The sequence below is a fragment of the Narcine bancroftii genome, chromosome 1, assembly GCF_036971445.1.
Source record: "Narcine bancroftii isolate sNarBan1 chromosome 1, sNarBan1.hap1, whole genome shotgun sequence".
Taxonomy (NCBI): Eukaryota; Metazoa; Chordata; class Chondrichthyes; order Torpediniformes; family Narcinidae; genus Narcine; species Narcine bancroftii.
This window is the reverse complement of record NC_091469.1, coordinates 231,980,352-232,000,869: the sequence shown is the minus strand read 5'-3', so window position 1 is coordinate 232,000,869 and position 20,518 is coordinate 231,980,352. Positions and strand designations below refer to the sequence as shown.

General features: G+C 40.9%; 1 protein-coding gene across 6 annotated transcripts in view; it reads right to left on the bottom strand.

Annotated features, from left to right (window-relative positions):
* The window catches only part of fer (fer (fps/fes related) tyrosine kinase), a 226,584-nt gene extending 207,603 nt beyond the window's left edge, over positions 1-18,981 (bottom strand). For all 6 annotated transcript variants that reach the window (XR_011342757.1, XR_011342758.1, XM_069892572.1 and 3 more), the window contains exon 1: positions 18,799-18,981. The gene's annotated coding sequence lies outside the window, so the exon portion shown is untranslated. The remainder of the gene's footprint in view (positions 1-18,798) is intronic.
* Positions 18,982-20,518: the final 1,537 nt, after the last annotated feature.

Below are 20,518 nucleotides of genomic sequence, written 5' to 3'. Positions count from 1 at the left end.
CCATTTAATGACATTTTCTATTCTAACCTTTGATCCACATCACATCATAACCATCACAATCAAAAGAAGACGTAACCTAAAGTAAAATATAGAAGTCTGCAGATGCAGTGATTGAAGTAAAAACACAATGCTGGAGAAATTCAGCAGGTCAAACAGTGTACTTAAAAGTCCTAAAATCCAGACTGCTCAGGATTGGGTTGGTCCAGATTTTCCAGATTCTCAGGCAGTACATTTATGGTGCTTATGCAATGCACGCATACAAAAGCCAAGAGTTTTCGAGAAGTCCGGATTTTCAGGCGAGAGTTTTTGAGACATCTGGATTCTCAGGTGGTCTGGATTTTTGGACTTTTATCGTAGCAAAGATAAAGATACATAACCAATGTTTTGGACTTGAGGACATCAAGGTAGCCCCCTCTCCTCAGTTACCCCTCCCAAAACGGTATGCACTTTAATAAATTTAACTTCTAAATGTGGACGATGTTCAACTTTTAAACAAAATCCACATTCAAATGATAATGCTGATGGTTAGTGCATCTGATAGTTTCCTCTAGGAAAACAAAATCTGAAACACAAGTTACATCAATATAGAGATTGTGCCAAACCTACTTACTATATAATTAAATAATGTTTGTTTCTTCGTGATCCAAAAATTAATCAGATAATCCAACATTCAGGATTCTAATATTTTTTAAATATTTAAAATGTCCTAATTTAATAAGCTTAAGGCAGCACACCTCTTCTGACAAATAACAATATAACCAGTTTAAAGTGGGTAAGTAGACAACTTATTTCTCCTTTTGTGGCTATAAACCCTGCAGGATGAAAAAAACCTATTAAAGGGCAGACAAACCCTCTTGTAGGGTCAACAGCCATCTAGAAAACACGTGCTGTGAAGCGTGGAAAGGGCATCTCTTGCACTGAAGCTTGGTCTGGCTATTCACTGCAACAGAACCTCCCCCAGCTATCCATGCCACTGGATCTGGAGGGGATGTTGCACACTGTTCCTTTCTGAGGAGTGGGGTATCCTCATAGCAAACCCCACAAACTGACTGAAAGGAACCATCATCGTCCGATGGGATGGATAGCCGGATTGACCTTCTTTTGTGGTATTGATGGAGGAAGTTCTGCTGCAGCCTTCAGACAAACCTGTCATTCTGAACAACCAGAGCAGGGAGATTAGAGTTGATAAAAGAATTGAAATAAAAATATGAACATAGCATTCCAGCAAAGTTACTTTGCCATGCATAAAGATCATTGATGTACTTGCACCCTCATTCAATACTCCAATCTTTACTTCTCACATGTCCTGCCAAGGAAAGCAAATTCTCAGCATCTGTCAACAATCAATTCAATAATTTATTTTTTCCCCAAAGGTGATTGCCTCTCATTCTTCGAAACTCCAGAGTATGTTGGGCTATTTGAATATCTTAACATCCCACCCACCCCCAAAATAGCTGCCAGAACAGACCCAGGAGAGTGGGGACCAGAGGAACAGCACCCCTCGCAAGGTCTGACTGTCCAGTCGTGATGCCGACAGCCTCATACAAGTTTTAAACACCTTGTGGAAGAGGCCCACATTATTTTTTCTTTTTTTTTTAAAAAATATTTTATTTACAATTTTAAAGCCTATCATGCAATCAACAAATATGAAGAAAAAAATTAAGAACAAAGTAAAGATAATGATCTATGATACATGATGGCTATAATTCCCCCACCCCACCCATGAAAGGAAAAAAGTAAGAAATAAATGTAAAGGTTAAAACCTTGTGTTTTTTTTTAAATTTTTTTGTTAATTTTGTAACTATCCTTTTAAGGATAAATTGTTTTTGTAGTGTTACCATAGTTACTATGATGTCATATGTTGTAATATCCGAGCTAACCAAGAGTTTTGTTTCTCATTCCTCGGAGAACCATGGAAGATATGCGAGATCAAAATATTTTTCTTTGAATTTGTTTTAATCATCTTATTTTGTGTTAATCATTTCTTATCGTCTGATATCGTTATGTCTTTAAATATGATGGAATGCTTTGTTAATTCATCATTATGGAAATCTTGATGAGAAGGTATGCAAAATATTATATATTTATATCAATGAATTAAAGCTACTTACAGCTGCAATTACAAAGTTTGATTTATTGGAATATTAAGATAGTAATTCGGATGCTTACGTTTCTTTGAAGATGACGTGTTGAAATTGGGAAATAACAAAATAGAAAGTGTCATCGACAGGAAGGAAATCCCAAAGAAAAGGAGTGGAAAGAAAAAGAAAAAGAAAAGAAAAAAGAGGGATTGTCACAGATCCATTATCTACTCCCCAGGCTTTATGTTTCCATAACTTACCTAGATTCGAGGAGATGCTAATGTAGGTCTCATGGGTGAGATAAGGCACAATTAAAGATTTGCACCTACTATTTGTAGATATGGCTGTCATATTTTTATATTAAAGGTAATTTTCTCAAGGGGAACACAACTGGGGATGCCATAGGGTTTGGACATAAGAGCCTAACCCTCCTGGTGAAATAGTAAAAGAAAAAGTGCTGATTAAGGAATGTTTTGAACTATTAAAATGTTATAAAAATACATTTAAACACTTGTACAACACTTTCAAGATGCCTCCAAAGAAAGATAAAGTAGCTGCTGTCTTACCTGGAGCCCAATGCGAAGAGAAGACCAAGAGAGATGTGAGCCAGAAGTAGGGAGTTAGTGCTCAAGCTACTCCCTGGGTGTATGATCCTGCTGTCCTGCAGCACCAAAGTGATGGCGTCGGAGAAGCACATCATGCACATACGAAAAACCGGGGCCTTCAGAAATGCCAGAAGAGGAAGAAGAGTCGGGCTCCCAATGGGCAAGCAGGAAAGAGGAAGACAGAGGAAGTTCAGCAACTAGAAGAGGAGGTATTAAAAAAAACTAGAACTTTTAAAAGTAAAGAATATATTATTGCATGAAATGAGAAAAGAAGTGAAAGGATGTGAATAGTGGTGGAATGTGATTAAACTAGCACCATTATGAGAAGTAGTGGAATGTGATTAGATTAGCACTTGAGAACAGATAGCTAACAGTTAGTGGACCCCTTGTGTGTCAAGGACAATGAGTTCTGGTTTAAACTGGCAAAACAACCTAGGGTAACCTGCAGTCACTACTGCGCTTGCTTAATAAGAATATAAATATTAACCTGGACACCCCCAATGATGAGGCTGCCTGATTAACATAACATGTGATGTATGAACAAGGAGGAACCCTGTAGAATCGGGGAGGATGGGAAGAGAAATGGGAAGGCTGCGAAATATTGGGGTCCCGATTGGAAGGAGCTGTAAGGGGAGGTGTCTTTGCTAAGCGCATAATTGTACAAAAGAGTGATGATTTCAAATCTCCAGTGTGTCTTGGGACTAAGAGACACCTGGCTCTGCAGACCCGAAATAAAACAGAACTTGTTCTCCAAGACTTTGTCTCCTGAGTAGTGATTGCTGAAAAGAAAATTTGATAAATTAGATGGGAAAAAGAAGCAAGTACAGGGAGACATGTATGACAGAGTTATTCGAGAAGAAGATTCCAACACTGCCTTAATTATGGAAAATTAGAAGCTTCAGCAAAAGGTAGACATATTTGAAAATTTTAGGAATAACATCAAAATAGTGGGTCTTAAAGAAGGAGTGGAGGAGCAAGATCCAGTTGCTTTGTTTGGAAACTTTGAGCACCCTCTAGAGATTGAAAGAGTGAACAGAGCTCTTAGACCAAAACCGCTTCCAAACTAGAATCCACGGTCTGTATCAAGTTTCTGACTTTTGCAGTAGAAGGGGCAAGAGCAAGAAAAGGTCCCCTTGAGTATGCAGGGGGTAAAGTTCTATTTTATCCTGATATAAGTGCTGATCTATTGAAAAGAAGAGATTTCAATCCAGTTAAGAAGATTCTTTGGGGGAAAAGGGATATCGATTTGTACTGCACCATCCAGCAACTCTTTAATTTTCTTGCCTGGAAGTTAAAATAAATATTTCTCGAGCTTTGTGCAAGATCTCCCAAAAGCCCAGGGGGAATGAAGAATCAGAAGAATAGTTGTTGTCAGTAATGTATCGATGGACTAATACTATTTGGTAGATTATGATGAGTGGATAATTTAAAATACTGTCTACTTTTTCTTTTGTTGATTTTTGAAAATTAATTAATGTTTCTTTCTGAATTTTATGATTTTTTTTCTCTTCCACGTATATATAAAAGATTAATATACTGGGGGAGGGGGTGTGGGGGGAGGAAATGGGTTTCTAACTCTTACTGTAAAATAGAGAAAGTTAGCATTAGGTATTACTTAACCAACACCCACTTTTTTTTAAATTGTTAATATATAGTTATAAATTTAGTAATATCTATGCTTTTGAACTGTTTGTTTTCTTTTTATGGATTGCTGGAGGAGATACCCACAATACAGTGGATTTTGAATAAAAGAGTTGAAGAGGGAGAGGCTGCAGGCAGAGTTGGAGGAAGGAGTAAGATGAGTAATATAGTGCAAGTTATAAATTTTAATATTAATGGGTTAAATGGGCCAGTGAGAAGAAAAAGTGTTAGCACATATTAAGAAAATGGGAGCTGAATTGGCTTTTCTGCAAGAAACACCCTTAATTGAGAAAGAACATCTGAAGTTAAAAAGGGACTGGCAGTGTCATCATTTAATTCTGAGGCAAGAGGAGTGGCAATTTTGGTGAGGAAAAAAATCTTCCAAATAAAATACAAAATGTAGTAACAGACCCTGTAGGGAAATATGTGATGTTACATTGTCAACTATATCCAGAACTACGGACTCCTACATCTTTATGCACCAAATGTGGATGGTGAAAAATTTATACAGGAAACTTTTCTAAATTTAGCAGAAGCACATGAGAATATTTTAACTTCTGTTTGGACCCAATCTTAGACAGAACTACAAGAGCTAAAGCAGCAAAACCCACATTGGTAGTAATGAGAGATTTGAACTTAATAGATGTGAGGAGAAGAATTCATCCAAGAGAAAGGGAGTATTTTTTTTATTTAAACAGACATGGCTCTTATTCTAGAATTGATTTATTTCTGATTTCAGCACAATTACAGGGCAAGATATTAGATGCAGAATATAAAGCAAGAATTCATGATGATTGCAATGCCAGACAAAGAGAAAACAGTTTGCAGATGACGACTAAATTCATTACTATTAAAAAGACCAAATTTCTGGGATTTCATTAGAGAATAAACACAGCTATTCTGCGATATAAATTTGAATTCTGCAAATGATAAATGTGTAATATGCGATGCTTTGAAAGCATACCTTAGAGGTCAAATTATAAGCTTTACTTCTAAAATCAAGAAGGAGTATATAAAAGAGGTAGATCAATTAGAACAAGAAATAACAGTTTTGGTAAAAGATCTTTAAAAGAGAAGCTTGGAGGATAAACATAGACAATTAATTAACAAAAAAAAACAACATTACAAACCAATAGAACAGAAAAGGCAATTACAAGAACTAAAGAGATGTTATGAGTTAGATGAAAGATCACATAAAAGTACTTCCTGGTAATTTAAAGCAGAGCCGGTATCATGAACAATTAATGCAATTAAAAATGATTTGAATATCATTAGCTGCAAACTTCAAGAAATAAATGAACTCTAAGAAATTTTACTCTAAACTATATAGGTCCGAGTCTTTCAAAGGTGAGAATAAAATAATTTTTTATCTTAGATACATTTACCTAGATTGAGCATGTAGAACAAGCAGAATTAAGTGCTCATTTTACACAATTAGAAGTGAAGGAGTCAATTCATTCCTTACAAAGTAATAAAGCACAAGAAGATGGCTTCCCATGTGAATTTTATAAAGATTTTTTGATTCCCATCTTTATGGAAATACTCAATCAAGCACCAAGAATGCATACTCTTCCAGAACCATTTTCAATAATGACTTATGCCAAATAAAGATAGAGATCCTTTGAAACATTCATCATACAAACCCATTTCATTACTGAATGCAGATTACAAGATACTTGCTAAAATATTGGCATATAGGATGACAAAATTATTGCCTAAATTAGCAAATATGGACCAGACAGGCTTTATTAAAAAAAGAGACATTCAGCAGACAATGTGGCCAGACGACTAAGTGTACATTTAGTACAAAAAATATGAGTGCTGCTGTGGTTTTAGATGCAGAAAAAGTCTTTCACAGATTGGAATAGGACTTGTTGTTTGAAGTTCTGGATAAATTTGGATTTGGTCAAATGTTTATAAATTGGATTAAGGCATTATATAATGATTCTAAAGCTAAAGTAGTAACTAATGGACAGATATCTATCCCATTTCAATTGATGAAATCAAGTAGACAAGGATGCCCTTTATCTCCAGTTTTGTTTATACTAGCTAGAGAGCCATTAGCAGAAGTAATTAGAAGCTGTTTGGAAATAAAGGGATTTAAGGTTGGTCAAGAAAATAATTATCTTATTTGCTGATGAGGTTTTAATATATTTGACAGATTCTGATACTTCTTTAAGGAAACTATACTTTAACATAAGAATATGATAGTCTCTGGCTATAAAATAAATTGGGACAAAAGTGATATTTATGCTTGTGGTCAGTGTGGTGTGCAGCAAATGAAAGAAAAAAAACCCACACGGAAGCCGTGAGCTGAATCAACCAACTGATTTTACTGAAATTCTCCGAGAGCTTATCAGCAAAATGTCCAAGATCCTTTTGTGGCCCGGCCCCTTCCCCCAGAACCATTGTGACGTCCGCAAATGCGAGCCTGCACCTCTGTAACCCAGTTCACTTGCAGATCAGTGCAGCCCACTACATTAACACCACCCCCCCTCCCAACCAACCCAGAACCGGTGTTCAAAGGTGCCGAGTCCACAGTTCGTAAACATTTCATATGTTTGTGAGGCCGACCTCTCCGCCACAGGCTGGAACAGTTACTATTTGGTCACGGTCAAGGTGTGCCAGTTTGAGGCAGTCGATCGTGAACATTTCCTGCCTGTCCCCAATGTCCAAAAGGCACGTAGTCCCATTGTGTAGAAACACCTTGTACAGACCCTCATATGGGCACTGAAGGGGTGTCTTCATGAAGATGTATACGTAGTCTTCGAGAACCTTCGGGTCATAGGTTGGAGCTGGACCATGGTGTGAGGTTGGGATAAGGGCCAAGGTGCCCACTTTCTCGCAAAGTCACATTAGCAGCACCATGGGCATTTCCTCCTGGCTGCAAGCCACAGACACAAACTCTCCCGGGACTGTCAGTGGAGTCCCATCGACAAGCTCAGCGGAGGACATGGCTAAATCCTCCTTCGACGGTATGCAGATGCCAAGGAGCACCCAAAGCAGCTGATCCACCCAATCCGGGCCTCTCAGCCACGCCATGAGGGCCATCTTCAAATGCCAATGGAACCTTTCCATCAGGCTGTTAAGACTGATAGGCCATAGTGTGATGTAACTGGGTCCTTAGGAGCTGTGCCAGCCCTGCCCATAGGCCGGACGTGAACTGTGCCCCTGTCCGACGTGATATTGGAAGTCGAAACAGGCTATCCAGTTGGTGATGAGGGTCCTGGCACAGGATGTCATGGAAGTGTCCAAGAGAGGGACAGCATCCAGCCATCTAGTGAACCTGTCCGCCATCGTGAACAGGTACATGGCACTTCTGGAAACCAGCAGGGGCCCAAAGACATCCACATGGACAAATTGTCTGTGTGCCAGTGGGAACAACTGAAGAGGGGCTTTCATGTGTCTCTATACCTTGGATGTCTGACAGTGTAGGCAAGTTCTGGCCCAGTGGCCGACCTGCTTATGCAGGCCATGCCACTTGACTCTGTCTGCGACCAACTAAGTTGTTACCCAGATGGATGGGTGGGCCAACCCATGCAACTCTTAATGCCTCCACGCAGCGGGAACGATGGGCCTAGGTCGGCCAGTGGACACGTCATAGAGAAGTGTGGCTTCTGATGATGGACTCTGGATGTTATATTGGTGTTGAAAGAGATTGCATTTTATGATTGAATTTACACGAGTCTTTGAAAAATAATTTTTTTTTTTTTTTTTTTTAAATTGGCTTTGGACGGCCCAAAATGCACGTCTTTCAGCTGTAGCCCTGAGACTGCAGTGCAGTAGGCTGGTATCTCGCCATCCTGCCACTGGGCCACTCCAAGTGCTGTATAGTCGATTCCGGGAGACAGGGAGTGCGCAGAGAGGACAGATGTATGGGACAGAATGTCAGCCACGAGGTTTTTCTTGCTGGAAATGGGTTTGATAGCCATCATGTACTCTGAGATACAAGAAAGATGATCCTGCCTTGCTGATTACAGGTCGGCAAAAGCAAAAGTGAGAGGCTTGTGATTGATGAAGACCATGAAATCCCATCCTTCAAGGAAATAACGTAAATCACATACAGCAAGATAGAGGGCTAGCAGCACCCTGTCGAACGTGCAATACTTCTGCTCCGGAGGTCCAGGTGTCTGCTGAAGAAAGTGAGCAGTCTCCATTGTCCATCAATCAGTTGCTCCAGGATGCTGCCAATGGCTGTGTTGGATGTGTCGACTGTGAGGGCAGTGGACACACCCACATGCAGATGCACAAGAAGGATGGCATTGGCCAGAGCGTCTTTGGTGTGGTTGAAAGCTACCATAGACTTCGTGTCCCAGCTGAGTTCTTTGGTCTGACTGGACAGCAGTTTCAAAAGAGGTCGCATGATCCTGGCAGCTGACAGCGGGAATTGATGGTAGAAGTTGACAATCCCAACAAATTCCTGCAAACCTTTGACTATAGTTGGCTTGGCGAACTTACAAATGGCCTCAACCTATGATGGAAGAGAGACTGCCCCACGTCTATCGATGCGGTCGGTGCCCAAGAAAATTGATGATAGTCAGGCTGAACTGATATTTCGCTGGGTTGATGGCTAGGCCGTAGTCGCTCAGTCACTGGCAGAGACTGTGTCTCTGAAGGGACTCTTTATTTTTCTCTTACTGGTGGAGGCTAATAGTGCCTTTTTGTGGATGAGGAAAAATTGACAATTATATTGCATTTTATTACAAGACAATAAAGGAATCGAACTTTTTTGGCTTCTATGTAAACTCTAATGTTGAGGAGTGATTAAAGGGTTGGTTATCAAGAAACCAGTAGAGAAGACCAGAATGATGACTAATAAAAATTGTGTGAACCATGATTTGGCCAACTGGGTTTTGAATGAGGTAGAAGTTACAGAAAATAGAGCATAGTGGGCTAAGTATCAAAACAAGAAATGGTACAAGTTAGAGCTGCAATATAGTATTTACAGCAAGACAATAGGAGCAGACTGATAGCATTTATTGTTCTAGAAACTTGCTCCGCACTAAAACTTTATGAGCTCTCTCATCCAACTCATATCTGTTTAGTTCTCTGTAAATAATTTCTCAGTTTGTAACAATTTATACCGTAATTTCAAATTAACTAAGCGTGCTTTTTTAACTTCCGTAGAATTTCATTGTAAATCCTGTTCTAAAATCTCTATCTCCTTCTCCAATTTACTAATCTCAGCCAAATGATGTTTCTTAATTTTAGCAACATAACAATTTCTTCCTGCAAATAAGCTTTCAAAGCATCCCATAAAACAAATTTACTGTCAACTGAACTACATTTATATTCAAAAATAAATATTTGATCCCTTATAAATAAAATAAATTCAGGTTTTCCGAACAATAAAAAATTAAATCTCCACTGATAAACATTCTCCACTCTCTCTGAACCAGTACACATAATTAATAACAAAAAATGATCAGACAAAATCCTACTCTTATATTCATCTTTAAAAACTCACCCTTGTAATTGTGCTGATACTAAAAGTAAATCTATTCTCAAATAAGAATCATGTCGAGATGAATAAAATGAAAATTCTTTCTCCTTAGGATTTAATTTTCTCCATAGATCTACCAAATTCATATCTTTCATTAATACCATTAACTGTTTAGCCATCTTAGTTCTAATGATCAATTTTGGAGATTTATCTAATAATGAATTTAAACAATTAAGATCACCCCCTATGATAATTTTATCATACGCCTGACTTAAGTTAAGAAAAGAATCCACTATAAATTGCTCTTCATCTACGTTAGGGGCATAAACATTCATTGAAGTCCAAGATTCGAAAAAAAATTTACAATTAACAAATCAAAAGCCATCCAGCTGCCTCAAAAACTGAATCCAATTTAAAAGATAACTTTTTATTGATCAAAATAGTGACTCCTCTTGCTTTAAAATTAAAAGAAGATGCTATAACTTGTCCAACCCAATCTCTTTTGAATTTCTGATGTTTCTTTCAGTCAAATGTGTCTCTTGTAAAAAAGCAACATCAACTTTCAAATTTATAATATAAGTCAATACTCTCTTTCCCTTAATCGGATTATTAAGCCAGTTAACATTAAAAGTAGCAAAATTTAAATTAGCCATAAATCATCTCTATAAATACCCTACCATAAATGGCAAAGCACCTCCCCATGCACCAACACAAAGACTAAAGATCTCCTCAAAGAAAGAAACAAAAAAACCCACAAAAAAAAGAACAGTATAATAGTATTACCCCCCACTCAATCATATAGGAGCAACAAATGCCACATGATATGATTCAATGATTACATTGTGACAGTGTTTCTAGAGTGGTTTGGGAGGAATTGTTACAGCAGCTTGCACACACAAATTTTAAAACACAAATATTTGCAGACTGCTTTTTGCAGGAAGCAACAAAGCATCAACAGCACCTTGCCTGGGAGAGCATGTGATCTTTGCAGGCAGAGGAGAACAGTTTTGCTCTCAGAGAGGGAGGGTGTGAAACAGAGAGGAATCACAGAAATTATTTCCAGAAGGACAAAACTGACAAACTTTGGAGGGCTATCTGGTCAAAGGAGAAGACTGACAATCTGAAAGGTGACCTGAAAGAAAGAGGATCATCTGGAGAACCCTGAAGAGGGCAAGTTTCATCAGCAAGATTGATTGAGAAGAAATCAGTTGTGGATGTCCTAGAAAAGGAATCTATCTCAGAAAACCAGCAAGAAACTTCATGAGTGGTAACCATTTGCCTGTTAAGCACCAAAGACTGCTGAACTTTATTAATGCTAACTTCTGGGCACAGTTCAAGAATTGCCTGCAACCAGTGAAATTGGATTGTGATCCAAAGAACTTTTCTAATCTTAAATATACATTACACACACCTGTGCTTAGTATTAGAGGGGGATGAGGTAGGTTCAGTAATAAGTTAAAGTTTAATTCTGTTTTCTTGTTCAAATATAATTAAAAATTACTTTTGTTTAAGTAACCCTGTGTTGTTGTGCATATCTACTGCTGCTGCTTTTTGGAGTCCTCTGGACTTCGTAACAACGTATAAACGTCAGGAAATTAATGATGAATTTCGTACATTTTATGAGAAATTATTGACCTCTAAAGTATTGGAAGATGAAGCTAAAATTGATAATTTTTTGTCTCATTTAGTTTTACCTTCTTTGAAGGATAGATATTAAGGATTTAGACATTTCTTTCACTGTTAAAAAAAAGTGATGGAAGCACTTCGATCTATGCCTGGTAGGAAGTCTCCAGGGGACCACGGTTTTAGTTCTGAATTTTATAAAGAATTTCAGGACTTATTAATTCCTTTATTGATGGATGTATTGAAACAGGTGACAGAGGCTGGTTCTTTTCCGGATTCTTTTTCTAAAGGAAATATTACAGTTATTCTTAAGAAGGATGGAGACCCACTAAAAGCAAGATCTTATAGATCTATTTCTTTATTGAATGTAGATTATAAAATTGTTGCCAAGGTTTTGAATAATAGATTAGCTAAATACTAAATTTGATTAATTAAAAATCAATATTCAGCAGATAATATTGTAAAGTTGATTTCTTTAATTAATGTTTCTTAGGAGTAATCCAACCAACCAACCAATGTTAATTTCTCTTGATGCAGAAAAGGCCTTTGATATAGTGGAATGGAGTTTTTTGTTTAAAGTTTTGGAGGTTTAATTTTGGGCCTCCTTTTATTGGTTGGATTAAGGCTTGGTTTAAAAATCTTACTGCTAGAGTTGTGACAAATTGACAGATATCTTCACCTTTTACGTTATCTAGATAGACCAGACAAGGCTATCCTTTGTCACCAGCTCTATTTGCATTGGTTCTTGAACCAATGCCTCAGATAATTAGACAAGATAGTCATATTAAGAGTATTAAAGTGAAGAATGACGAGTATAAAAATAAATTTGTTTGCAGATGATCTTTTGATATATTTAACACAGCCTTTGTTGTCTTTGGGAAATCTGCATGATAGACTGGAGCAGTATGGTGAAGTGTCAGGATATAAAATTATTTGCGAAAAGAGGGAAATTATGCCTTTAGCTGAAATAGATTATTCGCTTTGTAGACAGACATACTGTGAAATTTAAATGGTCTAACCAGGTTAAATATTTAGGCATCATAATAGATAGTAATTCTAATAATTTATATGAGCTGAATTACTGACCTTTACTGTCTAAAATTAAATATGATTTAAATCAGTGGAAAGATTTACCTATAACATTAATAGGACGTGTTAATTGTGTTAAAATGAATATCTTTCTCCAAATTCAATATCTTTTTCAATATATCCCTTGCAAGATTCCTCAAAAACTTTTCAAAGATCTGATGCTTTGGTGAAGAGGTTTTTGTGGAAGGGTTAAATGGCGAGGGAGTCGCTACAGAAATGAACTTGGAAGTATGCATTAGGAGGGTTGCAATTTCCTCATTTTCAGAATTATTATGAATCAGAACAGTTGAAATTTTGAAGTGGATAAACCTTTGATATGGGCTGATATTGAATTATCTCAGATTGGTGAAAAGAGGGTGGATCAGTTTATTTATAGATGGAATTCTCAGTTATTATATAATTATAATTTGCCTGTGTTGAAACATTTAATGAAATTAAAAAGAATGAAAAGATAGGTACTTGAGGTAAAATTTCGGCTAAAACCCCAAAATAAACTTTTTCCTTTTACAATTAATAATCATCTTTTGAAGTTGTGGGAACAGAAAGGAATTAAAATGGTAGAAGATTGTTATGAAACAGAATATTTTATTTTGTTTCAAAGAATGAAAGAAAAATATGAAATATCTTCAAATACTTTTTTTTATTACCAAGTTAAAGCGTACATTACGGCTACCTAGGTGATCTAAATTTGAAATTCTACTTACGGATGGTGGTAAGAAAGGATTTATAACTGAGATGTATGCTTTATTGAAGAATAAAATTTTTTAAGCTGGATGTCTATAAATCTAAATACAAATGGGAAAAGACTTGTCCATGTCTATTTCTCAAGATGATTGGGTGACTTTTTGTGAAGATAGTATGACTAAAATTGTAAATGTAAGGTATAGGTTGGTCCATTATAATTTTCTTCATCAGTTATACTCAACTCCAGAGAAATTAAGGAAATAACAGTTTATTTCTTCTGATTTATGTTCTAGATGTCATAAGGAAGTTGGTTCTTTCTTACATTCTACTTGGTTATGTGAGACAGTGAGACCTTTTTGGTATAAAATTAAGGAACTTTTAGAAGCTATCTTTAAATTTAAAATTTCACTTGGTCCTTTGGTATTTTTATTGAGTCATATTAAGAAATTGAGCTGAGAGTTAAAATTGAAAAAGTTTCAAATTGTTTTTTTTTAGACTGGTTTTAGCTGTGGCTAGATGTTTGGCAATTACTTGGAAAAAGAGACTAATTTGAGTATTCAGAGATGGCATTTGGAAATAAGATCTTGTATTCCATTGGAAAAGGCAACACAATTTATGTAATAATTATTCTTTTTTTTTGTTAAAACTTGGAGCCTGTGTTTGGATTATATGGGGTTGAATTATTAATTTTCTTCCCATGCATTGATGGTTTTGCTCCGAACCAGGGCAAACAACTGAGAGTTTCATGTTATGTGATCGCCTCTTCTTTCTTTTCTTTTCAGGGTAGTGGGGAGGGGTGGATGGGTTAGGGTATGGGAGTGGGGGGGTTGTAAGGGGTAAAATGTTAAGTACTTGTTTGTATCTTTATTATATGATTTATTATGATTATTAAATAAAATTTTCAAAGACATAGGGGCAGAAATGGGCTGTTCTGTCATTTGAGTCTGCCCCACCATTCATGACAGATACGAGGTTGGAAATTCAAGGTCCATCAGTACATAATAGAGAAACAAGATAAGTGTACTCAAAACACAGAAAAATGGTGAAAGACATAATAAGCAATTGTGGAAGAGCTCACACACAAAGAAGCTCTCTCAAAATCAAGATGTTTCAAAGATGCCATCCCCAATCTTCCTTTTCTTTCTGATCTTGCTGCCTCATCAAATTCAATATGCACTGAATTCACCATCCTCTTCCAAAACCTCCCTACTGTTGTAACTAAATTGTAGGCAACCCTGAATATTTCATTATCAGTTATTCAACTGCAGACAAGAAATCTCCAAAAAAAAAAAATTCCTTTTCCCACCTCCTGCACCTTTACCCTGGAATCCTGCAAGAATCTAGCTGGTGTCCTTTGGCACCATCATCCAAAGATTATGGAATTACTTTGATTACAACCAGATCAAGCACTTAAAATCGGAACCTTCCAACATCTTGGATGTTAAACTCTTTATGGAAATAACTACTCTTCAATCTGTTCAATACTGGGATGAACTGACAAAACATATCCTAAAATTCTATTGCACACCAAGTATTGTCATTCACAACCTAGAATTGTTGGTCTTCAGTGACAGAGAAACAAGTAAATATCTGCAATAAAAATTCTGATTCTGGTCTTTCATTATAAAATTTATTACCCCTACAGACCACACCCACAAAACTATTAATTTCTCCACCTGTGACTTTCCCCAGTGCAGGTGTATAAATTTTCATCTCAAAATAGTTGTGCTTTGTAATAACCTGCATGGATCTTTCCTCTTCCTCCTACATAGTAAAGTCCATCTCTAAGCCTTCAGTTCATCCATCCAGGTACAGAATTTATTTTTGGGTGAATTTAATTTTTCTGTAAATCCTTGAAATCCTTTGCTGTGTCGAAAATATAGATTTCAGATTTATTATCTGAGTACATACGTACTATCAGATACAACTCCGAGAATCTTTTTTTCTGCGGGTGAGGCAGAATTACCAGAATTAAGGTGGTAAACTAACCTTACACTCAACGTCAGCAAAAATCAAGGACTTCAGGAGGAAGTCAGAGGAACACAACCCAGTCCTCATCAAGGGCTCAGTAGTGGAGAGGGTCAAGAACTTCAAATTCTTGTGTGTAAACCTCTCTGACGCTCTGTCCTGGAGCCTCCACATTGGTGCAATCATAAAGAGGTGTCTGAGGCAGTCGGTATGTCACCGAATACTCTCGTAAACTTCTACAGGTGTACTGTGGAGAGCATTCTGGCTTGTTGCATCACTGCCTGGTATGGAGATGCCAATTCTCAGGACAAAAATAAACTCCAGAGGGTTGTTATCTCAGCCTGCATCATCACAGGCATCAGACTTCACTCCATTGAGGACATCTACATGAGGCAGTGTCTTAAAAAAAAAGCAGCCTCTATCCTCAAAGACACTCTTCCCCCCCACCTCCCAAGTCATGCCCACTTCATTCTGCTACTATTGGGGAAAAGGTTCAGGAGCCAAAAGATGAACACCAGCAGCATAAGGACAGATTTCTCAATGAACCTCAGACACCACCTCATTTTCTCTTACATTTCCACTTATTTACAAATGTAATTTTAAAGCATTATTTGCACTGCAATGCTGTCACAAAACAACGAATTTCATGACATGCTCATGTTAATAAATTCTGATTCTGAGTAATGAGACAGAATACAGGAAAGAGATTGAAAGTCTAGTGGACAGCAACCTTTCCCTCAATATCAATAAGACAATGGATATGATCACCGACTTCAGGAGAGGGACCAAAGTGCACATCCCTGTCCCCATCAATGGTGCTGAAGTTGAAGGAGTAGAGAGCTTCAAGTTCTTTGGAATAAATATCTCCAATGATCTGGGACAAGCAAGTTGATGTGACAGTTAAGAAAGTGCACCAACAGCTCAACATTCCCAGAAAAACAAGTTTGGTAAGTCCCTCTTACCCCTTGACAACTTCTACAAGTGCACAATTGAAAGCACAGCTGCTTGATGCATCACAACATAGTAATGCGAGCTGCTCTCCTGAAGATTTTTTGTAAATTTTATTTTTCATTTGCATCAATGCAAGTAGTATTTATCACATCATTAAAAATAATTTTTAAAAATGTAAAAAGAATACATAATTTCATATTTTTCTCCCCCCCTCCACCCTCCCCAAAAAAGTAGGAAAAATAGAAGAAATAAAAGCCTGGCTGATAATCATACAACATTTTGATTAATTAAATTTACATAGTGATCTTCAGCCTTGAATCAACTAAGGTGAGTTGAAGTGGGAATGGCAGATGCAGTGGATGAAGTCATAGCAATAAAATCCATAAAATTTCCAAATCTTATAAAATTTTTCTGATTCTGTAAATTATTCATTATTTTCTCTAATGGTAGACAATTTAATAGTTCCATTTGCCATTAGAGCTGCTCTGCTGAAGATTGAAAGAAACTGCAGAAGGTAGTAAATGCAGCTCAGAACGCTGGACAAAGTGACGACTCTCAGTCCTCTCACAGAAGAGAAAATTAAAGAATTTCATGCATGTTACATTCTAAACTTGACAATAATGGAACCTTTACCTTTTTATGGATTCTATCAAGATCTCTGGCTGCCTTTAGAAAGGCAGATAACAAAATGAACAACCCATCACACTCTCAGTTTCCCCCGACCATTGGGGAGAAGACTTTGAGTGTGAAAACACAACAACAGGCTTAAACAGTTTCTTCTCTTTCGCCACCAAGCTTTTGAATGAACCCCATAACAGTGCTCTTGTGCACCCCGTACTTGGTGCCAATTGATTTGTAATCCTTTCCTCTGTAAATTGTGCTTTTCCACAGGCTGTTTGTTTGCAGATGAACCCTTCAACTGTATTAGTTATTTTGTTTCAAACAAACAAACAAAAAAAAAGTTTAAGAATGCTGACAAAAGGTCATTCTTGTACAAGGCATGTAATCTTGAAAGGCATTTGAAATTTGAAAATTATTGATCATTTTGCACATTATCACTCCTTTGAACAATAAGCATCAGCTTGGGACGAAAAAGAAAATCAGAAGTGCTTTCAACAGAATTAAGTTGGAGAATAAAATACACCTCTCCATAGTTATTGGAGATAAATTCAATTCGATTTTCCAAATACTGTAGTACCACATGTCTATGTCACCGTTCATTCAGGTGCCTTGCCATTCGGTGTCAGCGAACCTTAACGCCCACCCCCCCCCCCCACCCCCACCCCACCCCACCCCACCACCTTTCAAGAGCAGCATCAATCTTTTATTTTAGGTTAATTACTTTGTCAAAGACAAATAATCAAACAGTGCAAACAACTGCAACGAGCGTCCTATTTCCACAATATCCCATAACCATCCGAATTGATTTTCTGCCCACGAAGATGCTGGTCCGATGAAAGGTAGACATGCTGTCATGACAAACAACTGTCCTGCAGAAGAGGAGACGATGTTTTTAAGGAAAATGCATCGCCCTGAAACGTTGACGGTTTCCCTCTCCGCATTGAATATTTTCACTACATCCTGTTTTCAGCCCAGCGACGGGGTCGGGGAAACGGACCAAGAGTTCGCGTCACAGCTCCGAATTAAAAAGCCAGTTCTCGGGCTGGAGATGCGCCGGTGTGGCGGGGCTGGGGGCGCGGGGCTGGGGGCGCGGGGCTGGGGGCGCGGGGCTGGGGGCGCGGGGCTGGGGGCGCGGGGCTGGGGGCGCGGGGCTGGGGGCGCGGGGCTGGGGGCGCGGGGCTGGGGGCGCGGGGCTGGGGGCGCGGGGCTGGGGGCGCGGGGCTGGGGGCGCGGGGCTGGGGGCGCGGGGCTGGGGGCGCGGGGCTGGGGGCGCGGGGCTGGGGGCGCGGGGCTGGGGGCGCGGGGCTGGGGGCGCGGGGCTGGGGGCGCGGGGCTGGGGGCGCGGGGCTGGGGGCGCGGGGCTGGGGGCGCGGGGCTGGGGGCGCGGGGCTGGGGGCGCGGGGCTGGGGGCGCGGGGCTGGGGGCGCGGGGCTGGGGGCGCGGGGCTGGGGGCGCGGGGCTGGGGGCGCGGGGCTGGGGGCGCGGGGCTGGGGGCGCGGGGCTGGGGGCGCGGGGCTGGGGGCGCGGGGCTGGGGGCGCGGGGCTGGGGGCGCGGGGCTGGGGGCGCGGGGCTGGGGGCGCGGGGCTGGGGGCGCGGGGCTGGGGGCGCGGGGCTGGGGGCGCGGGGCTGGGGGCGCGGGGCTGGGGGCGCGGGGCTGGGGGCGCGGGGCTGGGGGCGCGGGGCTGGGGGCGCGGGGCTGGGGGCGCGGGGCTGGGGGCGCGGGGCTGGGGGCGCGGGGCTGGGGGCGCGGGGCTGGGGGCGCGGGGCTGGGGGCGCGGGGCTGGGGGCGCGGGGCTGGGGGCGCGGGGCTGGGGGCGCGGGGCTGGGGGCGCGGGGCTGGGGGCGCGGGGCTGGGGGCGCGGGGCTGGGGGCGCGGGGCTGGGGGCGCGGGGCTGGGGGCGCGGGGCTGGGGGCGCGGGGCTGGGGGCGCGGGGCTGGGGGCGCGGGGCTGGGGGCGCGGGGCTGGGGGCGCGGGGCTGGGGGCGCGGGGCTGGGGGCGCGGGGCTGGGGGCGCGGGGCTGGGGGCGCGGGGCTGGGGGCGCGGGTGGGTGGGGGGGGGGGCAGGTTGGGAGAGACCGAGATTTGCCTTACCTCGTCAGCATCAACGCGAAATCGCCCCCCCAAAGGCCTGAGTGACCATGGATTAGATCCTGAACCGGAAGCTTTGACTGACATTCAGACACATCCACTTTTTTTGGAAAAATAACTTTTCTTTTTGTAATAATCGCTCGTCGAGCGCCGCCGTTTCCCTCACAACGCGCCTGCGCGGTGCCGCACAAGGCCTGCTGGGAGACGAGGGCAGAGTGCCAAGAGGCTCGCTTTCGGGACTGGGCATGCGCGCGGCATCCTCGGCCAGCGTGACGCGAAGGGCTCTGCGGGAGGTGTGTCAAGTTTCGTGGCTCAAGTTGGGGGGGTTTCCCCATTCCGGATGCCATTCCTCGCCCGATTTTATTTTAAGCCGTCCTCACACTTGCGCTTCAGCAAACTGTTTTACATGAAAGATTAAGCCAAAAGGCATTGCATTCCAGACGGTTTGCCACTCCCAAAAGGGAGACTGTCGTGGATTCGGCTGTTGGGGGATTATGATTTGAACATGCGCGTTCGGGGGAAAAAAAGGGGAAATCTCTTTAAAATTAAAACACGAGAAAAGCATCCACCTCCCCATAGATTTGATTTTGGCGGCTCATAAATCAAATCATTAATGACAACAAATATGCATGTCTAGAACCAGAAAATAAAGTCGAAAGTTGATTTTAAGAGGTGATGAGCTCAGCGTTTATTGTCATAGACAGAAGTACAGTGTGCAGATGCAATGAAATTCTTGCTGCCACGACACAGGGGCGTCAATACACTAAATTGATTGCGTCTGTTATTGACTTTTGGAGCTTTGAGGAAGTGGTGTGAGAAACAGAAGTACCTTCACAGAAATTGCTCGAGACAAAAATTGAGAACAAAGAACATTTATTATACAACAATGCAAAGTTGGCTGCTTTCCCCTTACCCTGGGAATACACACATACACTGGGGCTCACCCAACTTTTATACAGTGAATTTCAGTATAGGAATACCCTCCCCCTTACATTCTTCTGCCTCCTGGATGGGTTTGGCATTAGGCAATCCTGTCTGCCTAGGTGCTGTTTCTGTGAACTTGGAGGACCAGGGGGAATCCTGTCGGTGTCCCATCATGTCATTGTCCTTATTGTCCTTATTCACAAACCTGCCTTTGTTCTAATTCACACCTTCCCAACTCTCAGGGTTACAACCTTCTTATATGCAGAACTTGCTAACTGTCTAAGGCTAGAAGACCCTTATCTTATCCAAACTAACTTTACTTCCTACATTCTATTATCTATCATCTATCCTTATCTTATTCATACTGGCGAACTTGCTGATCCCATCTAAAAGGCTAGAAGACCCTTATCTTATTCAGACTAACTCTACTTCCTACATTCTAATATCTTCTTTGGCTTGGCTTCGCGGACGAAGATTTATGGAGGGGGTAAAAAGTCCACGTCAGCTGCAGGCTCGTTTGTGGCTGACAAGTCCGATGCGGGACAGGCAGACACGGTTGCAGCGGTTGCAGGGGAAAATTGGTTGGTTGGGGTTGGGTGTTGGGTTTTTCCTCCTTTGCCTTTTGTCAGTGAGGTGGGCTCTGAGGTCTTCTTCAAAGGAGGTTGCTGCCCGCCAAACTGTGAGGCGCCAAGATGCACAGTTTGAGGCGTTATCAGCCCACTGGAGGTGGTCAATGTGGCAGGCACCAAGAGATTTCTTTAGGCAGTCCTTGTACCTTTTCTTTGGTGCACCTCTGTCA